This window comes from Schistocerca americana, chromosome 11 (genome assembly GCF_021461395.2).
Source record: "Schistocerca americana isolate TAMUIC-IGC-003095 chromosome 11, iqSchAmer2.1, whole genome shotgun sequence".
NCBI lineage: Eukaryota > Metazoa > Arthropoda > Insecta > Orthoptera > Acrididae > Schistocerca > Schistocerca americana.
Window position 1 is genome coordinate 124,965,760 of NC_060129.1, and position 22,274 is coordinate 124,988,033.

Below are 22,274 nucleotides of genomic sequence, written 5' to 3' on the forward strand. Positions count from 1 at the left end.
GGTGGTGTAAGGAGGGAGGCCAGGGGTGGCAGTCCAGGAAGTGACTGTGGGAGAGGGGGAGGGGGAGGTGACAGTGGAGATGGGAAGACTCATTGCAGACCAATGGCGACGGACAGACGGATGGGCAGCAGGCGGCGGCGGCGGCGGCGGCGGCGGCGGCAGCAGCGGTTATGGCGACGGCGATGGACAGCGAGCAGGCAGGCGGACGGACGAACAGCTACAGCAGCAAGCGGCGGGTGGGCGGGCAGACAGACAGACAGACACAATCTTCGAAGACGGAGATTCCACCCTGAGAGTAGCCCAGGCTTTGCAATCTGACGCTTTCGAAGGAGGGGATCCAACCCTCGAGATGCTGTTCTTCTGTCAATTTAACACTTTTCCTCTTCCTTTTCACATGGAAGGTCCAGGTGTCGGTTCATTAGCCGCCATTACGAACAATATACGTTCAATAACTGACCATACAAAACAAAAGTTTACACGCTTTGATGCTAGCTTAGACGCTGCAACTAGACTGGGTAATCCGACAGTGAGCGCGGACGCTTATAAGCGTCAGCCGCAGCGAAAGTGTTAACTGCGCATTTTAGTTGCTACTTGCTACTTCTTCTTGCGATTTGTCACAGAAATCGCAGTTTGACTCGACAGCAAATAGCGTAGTACGAACTTTGGCCAACAGATGACACTGTTAACTGCGCTTTTTAAGTGCTACTTGCGACTTGTCACAGAAATCGCAGTTGGACTCGATATCGGATCGCAGGGAAGACGCGTAGAACGAACTTTGGCCAACAGATGGCACTATTAACTGCACTGGTTAGTTGCTACTTGCGACTTCTAGCTGCGACTTGTCACTGAAATCGCAGAAAGCACTACGAAATTCGGCTCATGGCGTTGAATGTGAAATGCTACTTGCGACAGCTAATTGTGACTGAAATCGCAATTAGATTCTGTAAAGTTGTTATCGTGATATCTGTGACTTCTCAATCACTGTGATATCTAACAGATACGCGATTTCCTGCCCACCACTAGTAAAACAAAACAAATAGTCCTGTCACGGGAAAAGTCGCGTATAATACACATGCTGCCTCTCGTTTATGTTCTGAAACTATTTTGTTAACCAATTATGGTATATAGAAGCAATACAATGTTAACCTCTGTAAGGAATATTGTAGTTTTGACCGTGAAATGCCTAAAGGAGGTTGCCTATCGGAATGAAGTTTAGAATTACGTAAATACACAACAAGCGAAAGATACTGTTTTAACTGTCCAAACTGCTCAAACGATAAAGAAAATGGTCGCCATTCTAATTAGACATAGAAATGTGTAACTTCTCTTTTCAAAGAATAAGATATACGCAACTTTATTGGAAAGAGACAACCTATACTTTTCTGGTGTGGAAGTGCAATGAACCCAGCCACAAGCAAAAACAAAAATGTTATAGTGGGTAAAAGCAGTAGCAGAAAGAGATTCACGTTCTCACAAACACATAGGACACTGTTACAGTGATCAACACTGAATACTTTGTCAAAACTGTATAACTTCATCAACACTCCAAATGCAAGTCACTGTTAAACTGGAAATTGGGCATGGTCCTAGTCTTACTTCATCAGATATTTTCTGCACAGTACAAATTTAAATAAAAATCTCACTTGCATAAATATTCACACTATTTTTTAAAGTCAAAGAAGTAATTGTATTCATAGTAACTTTACCTTCAGTGAGTGGGTGCTCATAAACAGATATTACACTTTTTAGAAAACAATGTGCACGGAACTCAACATAAATATTAAGAGTAGTTAGAACTTTTTATAATCAAGTAACTTTGTGCATTCAAGCAACTTTCAATTGTGGGGTGGGCAGGGGGGGGGGGGGGGGGCCTTAATCTTGACCACTGTTGTAAAGCAAACTAACACGCTTTCAGGAACAAGCTAAGAATGCCAACGTACATAAACAGTTATTGATAAATTGACTTACCTTGTAGGCATTTTTAATAGATTTTACAGTCAATACATTCACTAGGTATTGCTTTCCAAACCAATCATTAAGATCATTTACTTTAAACTGACTTCAAAATGGATTGTTGTCTATTAGTTACCATCATAGTTCTTTATTTTTGAAATCAATGATTAAATAAATAATTTTGAAAGTCCGCAAAGTTTTAAATTGAACTGTTTCAAACTCTGGGAGGCTTTCACAAAGCTGCACTTACTACCTCCCTCAATTTTGCTAAATCCACAGCACTTTTAACTACTCTTTCTCACTTAATATCAAACAACATTAATTAAATAGCTGTTATGCTTTGAGACTTTCATTTTTCCACAACAAGGACACTCAGTAATCTAAGTTAAAATGGAGGGAACCTGAAAAGTGTTGTGATATGGAAAAAAATCAAGGTAGATACATAAATTCAGGTATGAGTTACCTTATATATGAGCACACTGTAAGTGCTGATCCATCACTTTACAAATCTGTAATTCTCCCTCTCCGTTGCGGTGACTGCTCAATATTGATGGCGAGTACATGATAGTAGATGGACTTGCACTTGTAACTGATGTGTTCTGTCATATTTTTGTTGGCAAATTTCCTCAGATTTTAAGGTTATTTCCAGTAACAGAGCATAATAATCCCTCAATCCACCCGAGGCTTTAGCATTGTATGGACAACCACAAGAAGCCTCATTCAGCACCAGCACAATGCACTTCTCAATCATTAGCTGCCAATGGTTCGGTCGCTAGCCTCCGACTAACTCCTTCGTCCACCTTTTCATTGACGCCAACCACATTTTGCACACGCTGTAAGTTTCCATTCCAGAGGGGAACCACAACACCTTTTTTACATATAAAAAAATAAGAACCCTAAGTGAGGATCAGCAAATACAGAGTAGTAAACAACCATTTTAAATAAAACATATCATTTGCACGAATTAGTAAGTTATGAAAATGTTGTTTAGCAAATTTCCAGTTATATATAATAATTTTTGTTTCCCTCCAAGTGAAGCAAAGAATTTAACCAATGAAGATAAAGCATTTCATACAATCTAAAAGACATTAAAGTTTTTAACTGAGGAAAGAGTATACACTTTTATACAGTACCGAATTAATCATACAATAATTACAGAAATTCAACAATGGAATGTTGAACGAAACAGAAAGCAAAATTAATCGGCACAGCCTTTGAGCTATGGTGTTACTACTGACTCGAGCAAACTGAAAGATTGGTATGGTTGTTTGTTTGCTTTGAGCAACTTGCTTATGCGTTTGGTATTTTACATCAGGTAATTTTGTCTCTATTGTATCTTTAACTAGAGGTGAATTGAGAACTCTAGCAGCCAGGGCCATGGCCGAAAGGTTTTCATTGCAGCAGTTGAGGGAGTTAGTGATCAGTGAAACATTGACCACGGGAGTTCGTAAACAGCTCAAGTGTCACTATCTTTGGCGGATGCAGCAAAATAGGGAGGAGTTGCATCAGTACGTGGACAGAGTTAAGATGGCCTGTTTGGCCTTATTTGTCGACTAGGCAGAACGGGAGTTAGTTTCAATTGTCCTGAGGGGAATGTGAGTGGTGGGTAAGCCACATTTTGTTTTTCATGGTCGTCCCTCCACTTGGGAAGACGTCCGTGCCGCCATTGTAGCTATATCTGTATTGCCACTCTCAGACGATAGACAGTGCGAAGTTAAAGTTCAGTCTGTGGGTACCACTTAGGTCAACTCCAGATTACCAACATCAGCGCCAGCCGGAGTGGCCGAGCGGTTCTAGGCGCTACAGTGTGGAACGGCGCAACCACTACAGTCGCAGGTTCGAATCCTGAATCCTGCCTCGGGCATGGATGTGTGTGATGTCCTTAGGTTAGTTAGGTTTAAGTAGTTCAAGTTCTAGGGGCCTGATGACCTCAGAAGTTAAGTCCAATAGTGCTCAGAGCCATTTGAACCAACATCAACTGAGTCTGCTAAAGGGGAATCGCAGCATTGTTTTAGGTGCAGTTGAACAGGGCATTTAGTTCATAGATGCGTTCAGCTGCAGACACCCGGAGTCAATAAACACACCCGGCTGTGCAGCGACAGTGTTGTCGAGCCTTTAGACCCTGGTGTGCCCATGTCGCTGCTCAATCATCACTCCCACTGCCTTATATTTGTTCTCTAGTTGGTGGCGAACCGATTTGTGCCCTTTTGGATTCTGGTAGCTCCTTTTCATTGTTGAGCTTGGAATGGTTTCTTTAATTTGGTCATCTTGCGAGACTTAGGCCGGTCCCCTCTTCGGGGCAGAGATGTTGGGTTGCCAAGGGGCAGGCGTTGCCTCTTCATCGTGGGGTCTGAGGGAATATCTCGGGTAGGGATTTCTCGTGGCCCTTGTCTGCTAGTCGATTTGATTTTGGGATGTGATATTATTGGTAAAACTGGTCTTGTCTTGCATTATTTGGGGTACACCTTTTTCTTTAAGTTTGCTTCTGGTCAGAAATTTGGGTTCTGTGAGTGTACTAAAGGTAAGGTGCATTGAGATGTGGGAATGCTGGCTGTTGATGGTAAGGTTAGCGAGTTTGGTGTCACCCATCTTTCTTCCCAGGAGGCCCCTGAACTAGGGGGCTTGCTAGAGAGGTTCCCAGAGCTTCTCTGTGATAGACTGGGAGTCACTTACGTTCTTGACTACCATATTCGTCTGTCTGACCATATCCCTGTCAGGCATCCCCCATATAGTCTCTCACCGGCTAAGATGCAGATACTAAGGGGAAAGATCTGCAAAATGGTTGAGCAGGTAGTTATTAGGCCCTCTACACCCGCTTATGCCTCCCTGCATTCCTCGTCCCCAAGGATCAGGGGCGGGGCTTTAGGCCTGTTGTTGACTACTGTCGCCTAAATAAGAAGGTTGTACTCGAATCGGTTCCTTTACCTGATCTTCCTAACTATTTTACTTGGTTTGCCGGGGCTAATTGGTTTACTGTGCTCGACGTGAATCAAGCCTATTATCAGATTCCCTTAGCCGAAGAATGTAATCACGTTACAGTATTCTGTACTGATTGGAGTCTGTTTGAATTTAATAGGGTCCCCCTTGGTTTGACTACTGGCACAGCTGTCATTACTCGTTTGTTGAATAATATTCTTGGATATTGAAATTAGTTTGTGTTTACAATTACCTGGACGATTTTGTGATTTATAGTCGTTCGTTTTAGGAGCATTTGGAACATATCCAGCAAGTTTTTGTTAGGTTGCAGGGGGCCGGTTTGACTGTTAAACCCAGTAAAGTGACATTAGCCAGGCAGCAGGTATCCTTCTTAGGTCACCTAGTATCAGACAAGAGTTATTCGCATTGATCAGGAGCAGACTAAGGCGTTGAGAGCCCATCCGCCGCCCACTGATAAGGGAGTGATTGCCAAGTTCATAGGGGTGGCAAATTATTTTAGGCGTTTTGTCCTAAATTTTGCTCAGTTTGCGGCTCCTTTAAATGAAGTGTGCCGAAAAGGGGTGCGTTTTGAGTGGGGACCTGCTCAAGAGGCCACGTTTGAGCACGTTAAAGCGGTTATAGCCAATCCTCCAGTTCTCAGAGTGCCCGATTTTAATAAGAAATTTATTTTCCAAACTGATGCATCTAATGTGGGAATTTCGGCAGTCCTCCTCCATGAGTTCGAGGGTCAAATGCTGCCATGAACCTATGCATCTCGTCGGTTACCAAGCGCCGAGCTTAAATATTCTGTTTACGGATGTGAATCATTGACCATGAAGGCAGCCATTAGCATATGCGTCTCGTCTGTTAACAAGCGCCAAGCTTAAATATTCTGTTTGCGAATGTGAGGCACTCACTGCCTTGTTCGCATTGGATAAGTACCAGTTTTATCTTGAACATAGAGTATGTCAGCTAGAAACTGGCAATCAAGCCTTAAGCTGGGTGCTAGCCAGGCCGTGTAAAACCGGCTGTATCACGAGGTTGGCGGTACGCATTTCGGCATTTCCGTTTGAAGTTAAGCACATTAGGGGTACGGACTGTACTCGCAGACGTCCTCAGCCGTATGTTTACCGAACAACCATCTAGTGAGGGCGCCCAAGAAGCTGCAGAAGGCAATCTACATTGTGTCGTGTTAGGCGGTATTCCTCATTTGTTTAGTGACATTGCCAACCACCAGGATCAGGACCACACTCGGGGACCTGTTAAGAAATGGCTTTTGGCAGGGGAGCGTTTGGATGAATACATTATCAGGAAAGGCATTTTGTGTAAAAGGGTGGGGCGTGCCAAGGAGATTAAGATTACCAGGCACCCTACTACCCGATTTTCCATTATTTTCACAACTCGTTGATTGACGATCATTGAGGAACCCATAAGACCTTGCAGAAGATTAAGGAGCATCTGACTTGCCAGTCTATTGACCGAGACGATAGAGACATGGTTTCTTGGTGTCAGTTGTGTCCTGTGGCCAAACTGAGTAATGCTCTTCAACAGAGGTTCCTTAGTTCTGATTGTGAATCTTGCCCCATGGACAAACTCTATATTGATTATGTGGGGCCCTTACCTCACACCAAAAGAGGCTATCAATATGTATTAGTTATTACTGACACATTTTCGAGGTTTATCTGGCTTCTTCCAAGCCGTAATGTGACTGTTGACACTGTGAGTACCACATTCTCTTTCCCAGAGCAGTTCATTCATTAAAACTCACCCAAAAAAATATTTAACATGGGAAATAATAAATTAGCCTGCCCTAGCAAGTAGTACCACATGTCTCAACAATCAGAACCTTATAAGAGAAATGTATAAGCCTGACCAAGCCAGAGATATACCAGTGTTGGCAATGACAAAGAACATCAGAACATAGTAAAAAAAGACACACTAAAATTAAATAAAAAACTAGGCTGAACGCCATGCTGTAGCGAAAATGATCTAATTTTGTTACATGTAAATGTGTAATTCTTAAATAAATAATATAGTTAGTTAAATAATATAGTTAGCTAATTCCAGTACTGGCTGGGTGAAATAACGCGCAGCAATCTCTGTGTGACTGAACACTGGATTAAAAGTACAGAAATAAACTTTTTTGTTCCATATGCTAATTCAGTGACCACAAGTTATATTTCTGAAGCATCTGCTGTGGCATTTCACACTCACAGACTTCTTATTGCATCTATTTACCAAATTCCAGCTACTGATTCACAAGAAAGTTCTCCACTTCAGTTCTAATGACTGCGAAATACGAGCATTACAAAATTTTTATCACTCGAGATATTAAGCTAGAAATAAAAAGTAAAGAGAAAAAAATGTTTTTTGCTAAATATGGTAAGCTCAATGAATTTATGTTGCTTAAATTACAAACCAAGCAGGATTGAAGCATGGCTTGACAATCAGCAATGTGTAGAAATAAGTAGAATGTGATACCATCAAATTAGGAATATATGACAGTGATGGCATATGGCTCCAATATGGAAAACTGTCTACTGATAATTTCTAGATTTTAACTACATACAGGGTTCTCAATTAAGAGAACACTGAAAGAATGAAAAATGACTTCAAACTAATTGAATGGTCCATTATACTGACCAGTGGGATAGATATTAATAAAAGCTTCTTCACATTACTTTCCATCATGAAACATACACTAGGCAGTAATAGACCTCTTGTGTCTATAAGATGCAACACTGACAATACCATAATCACAAACCACAAAGCAAAAAATGGAACACACCACAACTCAGTAAAATCAGGATCTTTTACTCATGCTGAAGAACATAACCGCTGACAGTTGTAAGAACAAGGAAAACTCTATAAGCTTATGAGAAACATAGCTACATATTTGAAATCAAAGCAGCAAAAATCAAAGTTAATGAGAAATACATTTTAAATTATAAAAATAAATGTAAAGCATCGTGGAATGTGGTAAAAAGGGAATATTTTGTGAACTCTGAAAGTTTCCTTGTATCACAAAGTGATGATACATCTGATGTAGGGGCTTTCCTTTTGCAATTACAGAGTAAAACAAATAAAATAATCGCTTAGAGTAAAATTACTGCTACAGATCTTCCCAACTCAGAAAACAAGCTGAACAGCTCCAGCACAGAGGACTACCATGGGAACAGCAACTATGTTTTAAAATGTATAATTATGGAAATTAGAAAGCCAGTGCTCCATTTTACACTTTCAATAGACAAAAACGGTGACAGAGACATACAAGGTAACTATAGACCAATAGCAGTTGTCCCTATAATAGCCTATTTAAAATCACAGAGAGCTGCATACATGTATAACTTCAGTTGATGAAGCTATGATAAACTTCAATTGATGAAGCTATGATAAATTTCAATTGATGAGGCTATGATAAACATGCTGAAAAGCTAACGGGCCTAAACATCTAAACTTTTAAACTCAACGCCTTGTTAGATTTATAAGAGCAGCTCTGTTGGCATAGTAATAAACTCCACAAATGCAGTTCTCTAAATCAATAACAAAACTATCTCTTTAAACACATTATGTGGAAAACGCTGAAGCACATAATGACTCGCTCTTGTTCCATATCAGGCTTCACATTCATAGAAAGCAAACAGCTAAAATGGAACAGGAAATAAAAACACGTAAGTAAATATTAGTATTACGCTCATAACCAAACAGAAATTGGCGCTTAGTGTCCTGTAACTTCTGTGAATTCAGCAACAACATAGAAAATCGAAATTGCAGTGGATACGCTTTATGAACGGTGCTTCACTTTAATTTCCTCTTACATAATTTAAGGTATGTTAGTGGCAGTGATAACAATAATACTAATAATAATACAATACTCTCAAAAGATTAACAAGTAAGTGCCAGGGGATGTGTAAATTTAAGGTTATGGCTCACATTGTTTACTTCATAACTACAGTATAATCGTAAATGTTCTAAATACACTACTGGCCATTAAAATTTGCTACACCAAGAAGAAATGCAGATGATAAACAGGTATTCATTGGACAAATATATTATACTAGGACTGACATGTGATTACATTTTCACCCAATTTGGGTGCATAGATCCTGAGAAATCAGTACCCAGAACAACCACCTCTGGCCGTAATAACGGCCTTTATACGTCTGGGCATTGAGTCAAACAGAGCTTGGATGGCATGTACAGGTTCAGCTGCCCGTGCAGCTTCAACACAATACCACAGTTCATCAAGAGTAGTGACTGGCGTATTGTGACGAGCCAGTTGCTTGGCCATCATTGACCAGACATTTTCATTTGGTGAGAGATCTGGAGAATGGGCTGGCCAGGGCAGCAGTCGAACATTTTCTGTTTCCAGAAAGGCCCATACAGGACCTGCAACGTGCAGTCGTGCATTATCCTGCTAAAATGGCTGAAATGTAGGGTTTCGCATGGATCGAATGAAGGGTAGAGCCAAGGGTCGTAACACATCTGTAATGTAATGTCCATTCTTCAAAGTGCCGTCAATGTGAACAAGAGGTTACCGAGACGTGTAACCAATGGCACCCCATACCATCATGCCAGGTGATACGTCAGTATGGCTATGACGTATACACGCTTCCAATGTGCGTTCACCGCGATGTCGCCAAACACGGATGTGACCATCATGATGATGTCAACAGAACCTGGATTCATCTGAAAAAACTATGTTTTGCCATTCATGCACCCAGGTTCGTCGTCGAGTACACCATCGCAGGCGCTCCTGTATGTGATGCAGCGTCAAGGGTAACCGCAGCCGCGGTCTCCGAGCTGATAGTCCATGCTGCTGCAAGCGTCGTCGAACTGTTCGTGCAGACGGTTGTTGTCTTGAGAACGTCCCCATCTGTTGACTCAGGGATTGAGACGTGGCTGCAAGATCCGTTACAGTCGTGCGGATAAGATGCCTGTCATCTCGACTGCTAGTGACACAAGGCCGTTGGGATCCAGCACGGCGTTCCGTATTACCCTCTTGAACACACCGATTCCATATTCTGCTAACAGTCATTGGATCTCAACCAACCCGAGCAGCAATGTCGCGATACAGTAAACCGCAATCGCGATAGGCTACAATCCGACCTTTATCAAAGTCAGAAACGTGATGGTACGCATTTCTGCTCCTTACACGAGGCATCACAACAACGTTTCACCAGGCAATGCCGGTCAACAGCTGATTGTGTATGAGATTTCGGTTGGAAACTTTCCTCATGTCAGCACTTTGTAGGTGTCGCCACCGGGGCCAACCTTGTGTGAATGCGCTGAAAAGCTAATCATTTGCATATCACAGCATCTTCCTGTCAGTTTAATTTCACGTCAGTCGTACGTCATCTTCGTCGTCTAGCAATTTTAATGGCCAGCAGTGTAACTTACCTTTCTTGTTTTGCTAATTGTTAAATTTTCCCTTGGGATAGCCTGTTTCCATTTTTCTAATAATTTCTTTTCGTTTAGAATCGAAAAAACTGGCACCTCGTCGGGTATCTTTACACCCAGTTTCACAATATCTGTACAGCATTTTACCATCACAAATTCGAACTGTGCATCACATAAATACCGTTAAAAACGTTCTAAAACAGTTACACTGTGCTGCATTCACGTACTCCTATGGTCAGCATATCTGTATACAACTCTTGTTGCTTCCTTCCGTAATGACTACTCTAGGATACCCGTCATGCTGTTCGCAGGGAGCGCTTAGACCTTCTCTCTAGGTAGCGTTGGTCGAACCGTGACCCCGCCACAGGCTGTAGCCGTGTGAGACACAGCGCCTTACATCGTGCCTATTGAGATCCCCGCAGCAGTGAACAGACGTTCACCATCAGTCACGCGCAGAACAGGTGGCGTCAGTGGAGAGAGCTTCTCTTCACCCGAACGAACTAAGGAAGTGACGCCAAAATGACGTAGCCCAGCGTCCGCAAAGTATATTGATATATCGATCGGCAACTACAAATCGAGCGACGTGAAAGTGGCGGGATATTCGTGTGGTTACTGGTTAGTGGTGTAGGGTTATGTCGTAGCAGTATCTCGCAAACTTCTGATGAAGGCACTTCTTCGACTATGCCTACTGACTGTATTGTAGAGGGGGAAGTAGACGTGTTCGAGAGGTTAATGCGGTTATCGCTGAAAGAGGTATGTCTTGATCGAGGGAACGACATCCCGGATTTTGCGTGACAGAAGAGGATGCCGCCCAAGTTCTGAGCAACCTATGGTTCCCTGGCTACACCTATTCAGTTAGAAGAAGTGCGTGTTATCGCCAGTCCCCTTCAGGTGCTGCTAAACGTAAGTGAAAATGTTCCTAATTAGTTTTTATGTACAGATGTATCATAATTACATAGACATATTCCATTTACATCCTTTGGCTGCATTAAAAATAAATGTAATTAGTTATTTGTAGTAAATAACGTCATCCGTAAATCAGATTTGTTCATTTCTGGAGTTAAACGTCTTGCATATTTTCATTGGATTACGGAAGTGTCCGATTCCACCTGTCATCAAAACGGCAGAAATGGCTATCCTAAGCGTCTCCAATATAGCACCTATGATGTCACTACATACAAACGGCAACAAACACGAAAATACATATACATATAAATAAGACAATAACATCTCCATACAACAATACAATAAAGTAACGGGACAACCACGGGAAATTGGTGGCTTTAGGGAGGGGACCAGCTAAATATAACAGTAAAAAATAAACGCACCACGATCCCAAAATACACAAAATGAAAAAAAAGTACAAAAATTTACGGGAATCGGACATTTCCCTAGACCTATATAGGTCAACCGCAGCTGACGATACCAAAACCAGCAAAAACTACGAAAATTGGAATCAGTCATTTCCCTTATAGGTCAACCACAACTATTGATACGAAAAGACCAACACCTACAACTACGAAAAACAAAACCAATACCACAACGCCTCAAAAATTCAAAAGTCAAACTTCCCTACGTAAATTAAAACACATTCACTACGAGAGAGAGAGAGAGAGAGAGAGAGAGAGAGAGAGAGAGAGAGAGAGAGAGAGAGAGAGACGTCACACACCACAACACACTTACGTCATCAGTCAAATCAGACGGTTGGAATCGGATGCTTCCGTTGCCTCATTTTCATTCTGTGAACACGTTACACTTTTCATTCTCACACTACGTACTATTCAGTCAGCTGAATTGATCATAGTATGATGGGGAAGGCAGCAACCCTGTAGCACACACGAAACAATCGCCAAATAACAGTAATGGCTATGTAGCTAAAGATATAAATTTGCTTTTTGGACTGGGTCACTAAGAATGAAATTTCAAAAAGGACTATCATTGTCAAAGTTTATAGAATGTACAAATAGAATTTGTTAGTGTAGTGTGAAGGAAACAATTAGTTTTCTCCATACACATGAGAATGAGAAATGTGGGAGAACAAAACATGCACACATTAACAGACTGCCAGAATGCAGTGAACAAAGGGCATGTGGGAATGGAAGAAATGAAAGAATTTGATTTTGGAAACATTTAAGCCATGCAGGGATTAAAATGTAGCTTTAGAGTAGATACTGAAACACTTTTTTTCATTGAGTATTGTAACAACAGCACTCACGAAACACCAATCTTCCTGCCTCTACTCTGGCAAGGTTCCTTACACTGTATCCTAAACCTCATTGACTACAGGTGACTCTGTACTGTGTATCTGTTGGTCATTTGGTACATAGTTCCTGAACAGTTAAAATAGCTAAATTTACAAAACTATCTACCCATTAGTGTGTGAAAATACTGCAACTAAGTACTGACATCATTTCCATGCTGATTGCTTCAGTGGTCAAAGACAACTACTTGTGTCCAATAGTAAACTATATCCATCCATGTATGAATAAACTGATCTTGATTGTGCTAGATGACCTGTTGTGACAAAGTAATTGGTTTTTCAAGATGCTATCATTCATATTTTACATAGGCCTGCTACATAGTAGTTTCCATGTACACCAGTGGCCTACCACGGTTTCATGTATGTGCAATCACATGATTGTAGATTTAATTAAAATTATGCTTTTACCAGACGAGACAGGCTTCTACCATAGCCATACAAGAGCAAACATACAGATACAGTTTTTTTTGCCCCGTTCTCTGTGTAGAAAGCCTCGTAAAAAAAGTGTGTACTCTTGGCCCATTATATCACAGTAAAAAGGAGATCCCTGTTGCAAAGCATCTGATAAGTAAAATAAAGCTCTAAGTAGCAATTATACATGGTGTTATAAATGAATATAGGAGTTTTAATGCTTTATAATATTTATTACATTAAACTTACAGTTATAGATGAGATGCCGAATGAAAGAGCAACTCAAACAGCTTTACCAAGAACCTTATAAATTTTCACTGACATAGCGAAGTACATGGTTGGTAGAACATCTCTGTACCCAAGCACTGGATAGGCCGCTAGGGGGCCACTGACAGGACTCGCTTTTCATGGCCTCGACGTTCACCTGACCTAACGCCATGCGATTTTTTTCCTTTGGGGCTACATCAAGGATCATGTGTACATGCGTCAGCTACCAGCAGACCTCCCTGAATTAAGAAACCGGATTTAAGCAGCTGATGCTACAATCACTGAAGACACACTTGTCAATGTTTGGGAAGAACTCGGCTACAGACTTGATGTGTGCTGTGTGACAAATGGTGCTCACATTGAACATTTATAAGGTTCTTGGTAAAACTGTTTGAGTTGCTCTTTCATTTGACATATCATTTATAACTGTAAGTTTAATATAATAAATGTTATAAATGTATATTCATTTATAAACACTCTCTATATATTTTCAACCAAAAAGCAATAGTTACAGGAAAGGACATATTAAATTTTGTTCATAAAGGTGGACCATGTTAACCCAAAAAGAAGAGAAAAGTGATCATGGATACACCAAAGAAAGAAAGACTGCCCAGCAACACTGGATGTAAGTGTGTCAGGTATTCCCAGATTATGCAATAAAGTCTCCAACAGACCAAAAAAAAAGGGAGTATCCAATTGAACAATGTGTGTCGATATATAAGCCTGATCAGTTACATGTATGTCATTTGACTAGCCCTTGTATATAAATATTTGTAATTCATTGTCAAATTTGTATTGGGTTAAAGGTTATTGAGAAATTGAAACAAGGCTTGGAGTCAACACACACACCAAAAAGCTACCTGTGGTATTATGTGGCTGCCTCCCAAGCAAGTTGCCATAATCATGGCATTGAATGTGTGAAAGCAATTGGACACGTACACCCTTCGCTTTCAAAAGAGATCAGGGGTATGGTTGCAAAGGGGACATAATCAGTTCGGATTATTAAGTTAGAACTGGAAAGAGTTGTGGCCAACAGTTTCACTGGGGAGAACAGACAAGATCAGATGAACATAATGTTTTACACAACAGATAGTACAATTTGTAGCCATATGTATTGGGCTCTGTTTGATTTCAAGAAAACTGTTATTGACCAAGTAGCATTAAGAAATCAAATTGATGAGTAGGACAAGGAATTGAAGGATGAGAGCCTTTTTTTCAGACTGTTTTCAGATGACAATGAAAAAGTGCAGCCATTCCTCTTTTGTTACCAGCACAAGTGGCAAAGGGAACTTTTGAAAAAGTACGGTAGGGTATGTTTGCTTGATGCAACATGCAAGGTAACGAAGTGTGACATTCCATTATTTTTCTTTGTAGTGAAAGCTAATGTATGCTGTTTAGTACTTGGGATATTCTTCATTCAAGTAGAAAACACAGCACCAATTAAAGAGGCTCTAGAAATTTTCAAGACATGGAGCCCAGATTGGAATCCAGTTTCATGGGTTACAGATTTCTCTGAGCCTGAGATATAGGCAATTGATGGAATATTTCCAATGCCAAGGGTTTATCTTTGTTTATTTCATCAAAAGCAAACCTGTCACCAGCGGCTTAGCAGAAAGAACAATTTCGACGGACCAGGAGATAGTGAGCAAATTCTGAAGCTGTGGGAAGAAATTGCTGTTCACCATCTGAATAACAATTTTTAACTGCAAAACAAAAACTTGAATCTCATGAATTATTAACTAGAATTTCTGGCGCACTTGATTATTTTAATAAGCAATGGCTTTCAGTATCTGAAAGGTGAGTGAAGACCTATGAGGACAAGGAGAATTTCTTCACCAATATAACTACTACTAATGGTGTTGAATCGGTAAATAAAAGAGTGAAACATTTTTTTCTTAGACATTCAACGGATAAAACATTGACAGGTAATGTTAAAGTTTTAATAAATGATTTCCTTCCTAGCCTGTTTAAAAAATATTGTCTGAAGGATTCAGCTGTCAAATCTTACAACAGACAGATTCCTCATTTCTTACGTAACAAGTCACAGGAATATGTGAATCACATAATGAAAAGATATTCTTCAGCACAAACTGAATTTTTGCTAAGCCACCATTGGCATGTATGCTTTCCATGAAATAAACAAAAATTAACCCTTGACATTGGAAATGTTCCTTCAATTGTCCGTATCTCATCTACATCTACATCTACATCCATACTCCGCAAGCCACCTGACGGTGTGTGGCGGAGGGTACCTTGAGTACCTCTATCGGTTCTCCCTTCTATTCCATTCTCGTATTGTTCGTGGAAAGAAGGATTGTCGGTATGCCTCTGTGTGGGCTCTAATCTCTCTGATTTTATCCTCATGGTCTCTTCGCGAGATATACGTAGGAGGGAGCAATATACTGCTTGACTCTTCGGTGAAGGTATGTTCTCGAAACTTTGACAAATCTCAGGCTCGGAAAGATCTGTAACTGGAAATTTTGTATTTGTGGGGATCCCAGCTTTCAGATACTAAATAAATGTAAACATGGTCCATAGTAGGCTGTAATACAATGTTTGTTTGATCGTGTGATTAACAAATTTTGACTGTCATTGTGCAGTACATTAGTAATATCTGTATTTCATGTCATTTTCAGATCATTTAATTAGAAGTAAAAATTACCCATATTCCATCGTTTCACAAAAGGATGCACACTACAGTGACACCTTTTAAGATTGTATTCTGAACTTTGGTCTATATGCAACATAACTGTTTCAAATGTGCTTGACGATGCTTAGTCGAAATTAGCTGACCAGACAATTAAACATTGCATTACAGGCTACTATGGACCATGTTTACGTTTATTAACCTTGAAAATTTCTAGAGCCTCTTTAACTGATCTACTGTTTTCTACTTGAATGAAGAATATGCCAACTACTAAACAGCATACATTAGCTTTCACTACTAAGAAAGATAATGGAATGTCATACTTTGTTGTCTTGTATGTTGCAGCAAGCAAACGTACCCTATCATACTTTTTCAAAAGTTCCCTTTGCACCTGTGCTGGTAACAAAGAGCAATGGATGCACTTTTTCGTTGTCACCTGAGAATGATCTGAAAAAAATCTCTCAACCTTCGATTTCTTTTCCCAGTTATTAATTTGATTCTTGAATGCAACTTGGTCAATAACAGTTTTCTTTAACTCAGATAGTACAATTTATGACCATACATATCAGGCTCTTCAGTTGCGTAAAACATTTTCATCTGATCTAGTCTGTTTTTCCAGCAACACTAAAGTGCACAAACCCTGAAAGTGTTAACCAATAAACTTTAGTTATGTTTTATTTGCAGCAAGTGTGTGTCTTTCTGTATTGCATCCTGGCCGCTCACTGACTTCCTTACAACAAATAAGCTCTGCACACATGGGTGCAAGTTGTTTAATGTGTGTGATGAAACAATATTTGAGAAAAGGTTTTTCATTTAGAAAACAGTAATCAAGTCAAAACACTTATGTGCATTGCTCATTTAGGCTTTGCTATAATTTTTTGTGTAGTCAGAATACACATGCTGATTTTTGTTATGCCCCACTGAAATGAAGAAATTCAATTATGTAATTATCATTTCCTTTGGTGATGGTCGAGCGGTTCTAGGCGCTCAGTCTGGAACCGTGCGACTGCTACGGTCACAGTTTCGAATCCTGCCCTGGGTATGGATGTTTGTGATGTCATTAGGTTGGTTAGGTTTAAGTAGTTCTAACTTCTGGGGGACTGATGACCACAGATGTTAAGTCCCATAGTGCTCAGAGCCACAAAATTATTCGCTACAAATAGTAGTGGGGTTAGTACTTGAAAAGGAAACTATTGTCTGAAAAATAATGAAAACTGCTTTGGGAACAGAGCAGACAAGCGCAGCCCCATGAAATTCTGTCCTCTCGTACCCTGGCCATTAACTGTCTTGATCTGCATCCCTTCCTCCATGCTGTTCTGTAAAAGTGTAGTTAGGAGCTTTGTCCATACTGGTTTTTGGTTCCGTCATCTCCTCTATGAATAAGCAAATATGCTCAAAGGGTGAGGATAGAGTATTCTGTGCACCCACTGTTTACTCTTACCATTAATCTCAGCACAGGGCCTGCCAGTCTGTCTTGCTAACAGTTATCAAACATAATTTTAATCACAATAAATAAAATGGAGAATGATTGACACCAGACTGAACTGGACATTTGCTATTCTACTACATTTGTAGAGGAGACCAAGCTCTGTGACTTTTGCTTTGCATCTCACTTTCATGCCACAAAGTTGACTGATTTTATGCCACCAAAGAAAGAGGTTGTCAGAGTCCCAGCATAAAATAGTCACAAGTGTGGCTAAAACTGTTGCAAATAACCTTTATAAGACTGAGAGAACAGCAATGAACAACACGTACTAAATTCTGTGCGGGTGCATAGAAGAATCAATACTAAAGCAATGTTGTCACTCTATTAAAAAAGTTTCCAATATCAGTATCTGAATGCAAACAAATGAAACACATTTGTGGCTGTGTAACTGACATACTTGTATGGGCTACCCAGCTACTTTTCAAAGAAGCTAACTACTTGGCAATATGCATTCAGTATTGGCATATAAGAATACATTCCAAACAGAGATGAGCGCTTTCTATATGATACAGTACACAAAGAAATAAATTCACTGATGCACTTTTTTCAAACAATACAAATTGTTGCTGTTTACAAAATCCACCCCAACCCTAAGGGTAAAAAAGGTTCAGAAGCAGCATATACTATGCCAACAAACAGCCAGTCAAATCACACAGTTACCGCAATATTTAGTTTGTGAATTATGTTTAATCACCTACTACCACTCAGAAGATAGCAATATATTATTTTCACTTTTTATTAACACATTATTGCAAACTATTTGCACAGTTCAGTATGTATGAAGCCATGATTATGAGTGCAGCTGGAGACTGTACATTGCTCTTGAGGAAAACAGTAAAACAATACATACATTTTCAGAAGAAATAGCATTCACATGACAGTACAGGTAATTGTTTCATAATTTATTTACATTTCTTTTTCAATAGTCATCTGAACATCCACGTTCAATTCTGAAATTGCGGATAAAGCGTGGGAATGAATGTTCTAAATGCTGTGCTGACACGAGTCATTTCATACATACAGCAGGAAATACAGAGAAAGAACTCTTTGAGTCTGTGTCAGACTTTGGTGAATACATTGCAACAAACCAGTTAACGCGTTTTTCGATTCAATATGCATTTTTCTGGAGAAGGTCTGTTGATATGGTACTTCATTAGTCAACTAGGGAAAGCACGTAAAATTTGGCAAATATACACTCCTGGAAATGGAAAAAAGAACACATTGACACCGGTGTGTCAGACCCACCATACTTGCTCCGGACACTGCGAGAGGGCTGTACAAGCAATGATCACACGCACGGCACAGCGTACACACCAGGAACCGCGGTGTTGGCCGTCGAATGGCGCTAGCTGCGCAGCATTTGTGCACCGCCGCCGTCAGTGTCAGCCAGTTTGCCGTTGCATACGGAGCTCCATCGCAGTCTTTAACACTGGTAGCATGCCGCGACAGCGTGGACGTGAACCGTATGTGCAGTTGACGGACTTTGAGCGAGGGCGTATAGTGGGCATGCGGGAGGCCGGGTGGACGTACCGCCGAATTGCTCAACACGTGGGGCGTGAGGTCTCCACAGTACATCGATGTTGTCGCCAGTGGTCGGCGGAAGGTGCACGTGCCCGTCGACCTGGGACCGGACCGCAGCGACGCACGGATGCACGCCAAGACCGTAGGATCCTACGCAGTGCCGTAGGGGACCGCACCGCCACTTCCCAGCAAATTAGGGACACTGTTGCTCCTGGGGTATCGGCGAGGACCATTCGCAAGCGTCTCCATGAAGCTGGGCTACGGTCCCGCACACCGTTATACCGTCTTCCGCTCACGCCCCAACATCGTGCAGCCCGCCTCCAGTGGTGTCGTGACAGGCGTGAATGGAGGGACGAATGGAGACGTGTCGTCTTCAGCGATGAGAGTCGCTTCTGCCTTGGTGCCAATGATGGTCGTATGCGTGTTTGGCGCCGTGCAGGTGAGCGCCACAATCAGGACTGCATACGACCGAGGCACACAGGGCCAACACCCGGCATCATGGTGTGGGGAGCGATCTCCTACACTGGCCGTACACCACTGGTGATCGTCGAGGGGACACTGAATAGTGCACGGTACATCCAAACCGTCATCGAACCCATCGTTCTGCCATTCCTAGACCGGCAAGGGAACTTGCTGTTCCAACAGGACAATGCACGTCCGCATGTATCCCGTGCCACCCAACGTGCTCTAGAAGGTGTAAGTCAACTACCCTGGCCAGCAAGATCTCCGGATCTGTCCCCCATTGAGCATGTTTGGGACTGGATGAAGCGTCGTCTCACGCGGTCTGCACGTCCAGCACGAACGCTGGTCCAACTGAGGCGCCAGGTGGAAATGGCATGGCAAGCCGTTCCACAGGACTACATCCAGCATCTCTACGATCGTCTCCATGGGAGAATAGCAGCCTGCATTGCTGCGAAAGGTGGATATACACTGTACTAGTGCCGACATTGTGCATGCTCTGTTGCCTGTGTCTATGTGCCTGTGGTTCTGTCAGTGTGATCATGTGATGTATCTGACCCCAGGAATGTGTCAATAAAGTTTCCCCTTCCTGGGACAATGAATTCACGGTGTTCTTATTTCAATTTCCAGGAGTGTAGTTGCAAGACAGATCGTATGCAAATTTTGCCACAGATGAATGAACAGACACAGTATAGTTAGTTAGAATACAACAGAAAACTCGATAACTTATCCACATGTTGACTACATATTTTTATTGCGTAGTTGACACACACAGACCTCCTTCCCGGAGATTTCGTGTGAGATTGCACCCGAACGGCCATAACTGGCCTAAGCTTTCATGTCAACTCTATCTGTACTCGCCGATGGACGTATCGACATACTTCCTGAACGCTGGGCTACGTCATTTTGACGTCTCTTCCTTAGCTCGTTCGGGTGAAAAGAAGCTCTCCTGCGTCAGTGTGTGTGTAGTTTCTGTGCGATCAGGTAGAGATCTCTATGAGACAGACATTGTTTGAACTTCAATCAAAACACTGTCATTTTTATTTGGAGTTCTGTTCGTTTAATTTTCTAATTGTTTATTAATTACTTCTATTAACTGCACTTAGTAATTCGACTAGATGAAGATGAGATTGTGAAATAATGTTTTATGTAAAGTATTTATGCTGTATGTTGTAGTAACTGGTCTCGTAAGTTCTCGAGGGCTACTAGAAAGATAGGCAGCGGCGCTTACGCAACGATCTCCCTGTCCTCCTCAACGTTTCAGACGGTCGTCGCCCCCACCCCGACTCTCGTCATGAACCTCCCCAGAAATACGTCCATGATTATTCTTGTGCCGACTGGAATGCCTACCGGGATACCCTCTCTACCCAGGTCGATGGCCACCCCCTCACCTCCCATTACCCTGATGATGTTACCCGGGCCGCCTCCTTTCTCCAGCAGACCTTGTCTGAGGCTGTGGAGGCCCACGTCCCTTCCGTCGCCATCCACCCCCACCGTCCTACTTTACCCCCACAGGCCATCCTCCTTCTCTGTGAATCCTGCCGTCTCTACCGTCCCTTCCTCCACATGCGTGACCTGGCCACACTACGACGCCACCGGCAACTACAACAACACATCAGAAACTTGCTCGCGGCTAAGAAACGCCGGGACTGGCGACAGACCTGCACCCGTCTAAATGCCACCCTTCCTATAAACTCGTCCAAGTACTGGTCAGCCTTCCGCCGACTTACCAGATCTAGGCCCCTCCCTACTACCCTCCCCTTCATGATGATCAGCCGTTCCCTGATAACCTTAGTAAGGTCAATCACTTTGCCTCCTACCTTTATGATTTCTTTACCATCCCCGACGATCCACAGTTCGATTATTCCCTCTTCCCGGATGTCTGCAATCGAACTGACACCTCTGTCCCTCCCCTCGCTCCTGGTTTACAGTACTTGGACAGCATTGCATACACCGAACTCAATGCCCCATCACCACTCAGGATCTCATTGATACAATCTGCACGAAACGCGACACCGTTCCTGGTGTCACCTATCACCACCTTCGTGAAGCTCCTGCCTCCTTCCCCTCCACCCTGGCCAGTCTCTATAATGTAGTCCTGTCCACCGGCTACTACCCCGACCTGTGGAAAACTTCCTGCATCCTGATGTTCCTCAAACCCGACAAACCACCGTCCGCTGTCTCCTCCTACTGTCCCATCAGCCTTACCTCGGTCTTCAGCAAGGTCCTGGAATCCATCCTTACCCGATGCATCCACCAGCATCTCTGCCAGCACCGCCTCCTTCCCGTTACCTAGTCTGGCTTACAGCCGTCCTTCTCTACCGATGACCTTCTCCTTCTCCTCATTCATTTCCTCTCTGAACAACTTAACTCCCGTCGCTCTGCTATCTTCCTCTCCCTTGACCTCGAACGTGCCCATGACCGTGTGTGGCATTCCAGTCTACTCTTCAAGCTCCAAACCTTCGCCCTTCCTGTTACCTACATCTGTCTCATTGAGTCCTTTCTTTCCCAAAGTCCTTCCTACGTCACCATCCATAACACAGATTCCTACACCTTTTTCCCCTCCACTGGTGTGCCTCAAGGCTCCGTCCTCTCCCCTCTTCTGTACCTTTTGTATACGGAGGACATGCCGCCCCCTTCACCCCCCCCCCCATCCACCTTCTCCAGTACGCCGATGACAGCGCCTTCCTTGCCCTTGCCCCCACCCTGCAGTGCTCCCGACGCCTTCTTCAGTCACATCTTGACCGATTCACCACTTGATGCAACCAGTGATTGCTAAAAGTCAGTCCTTCCAAAACCCAGGCGATCATAGTAGGCAAAACCACCCTTTCCTTCTGCCTCCTCGATTTCTATGTCACCGTCTATGGACGTCCTATCGCCCTCACCCACACCCTTAAGTACCTTGGCGTCACACTTGACTGTCGCGTCTCCTGGACCCCCCACCTCTGGACAAT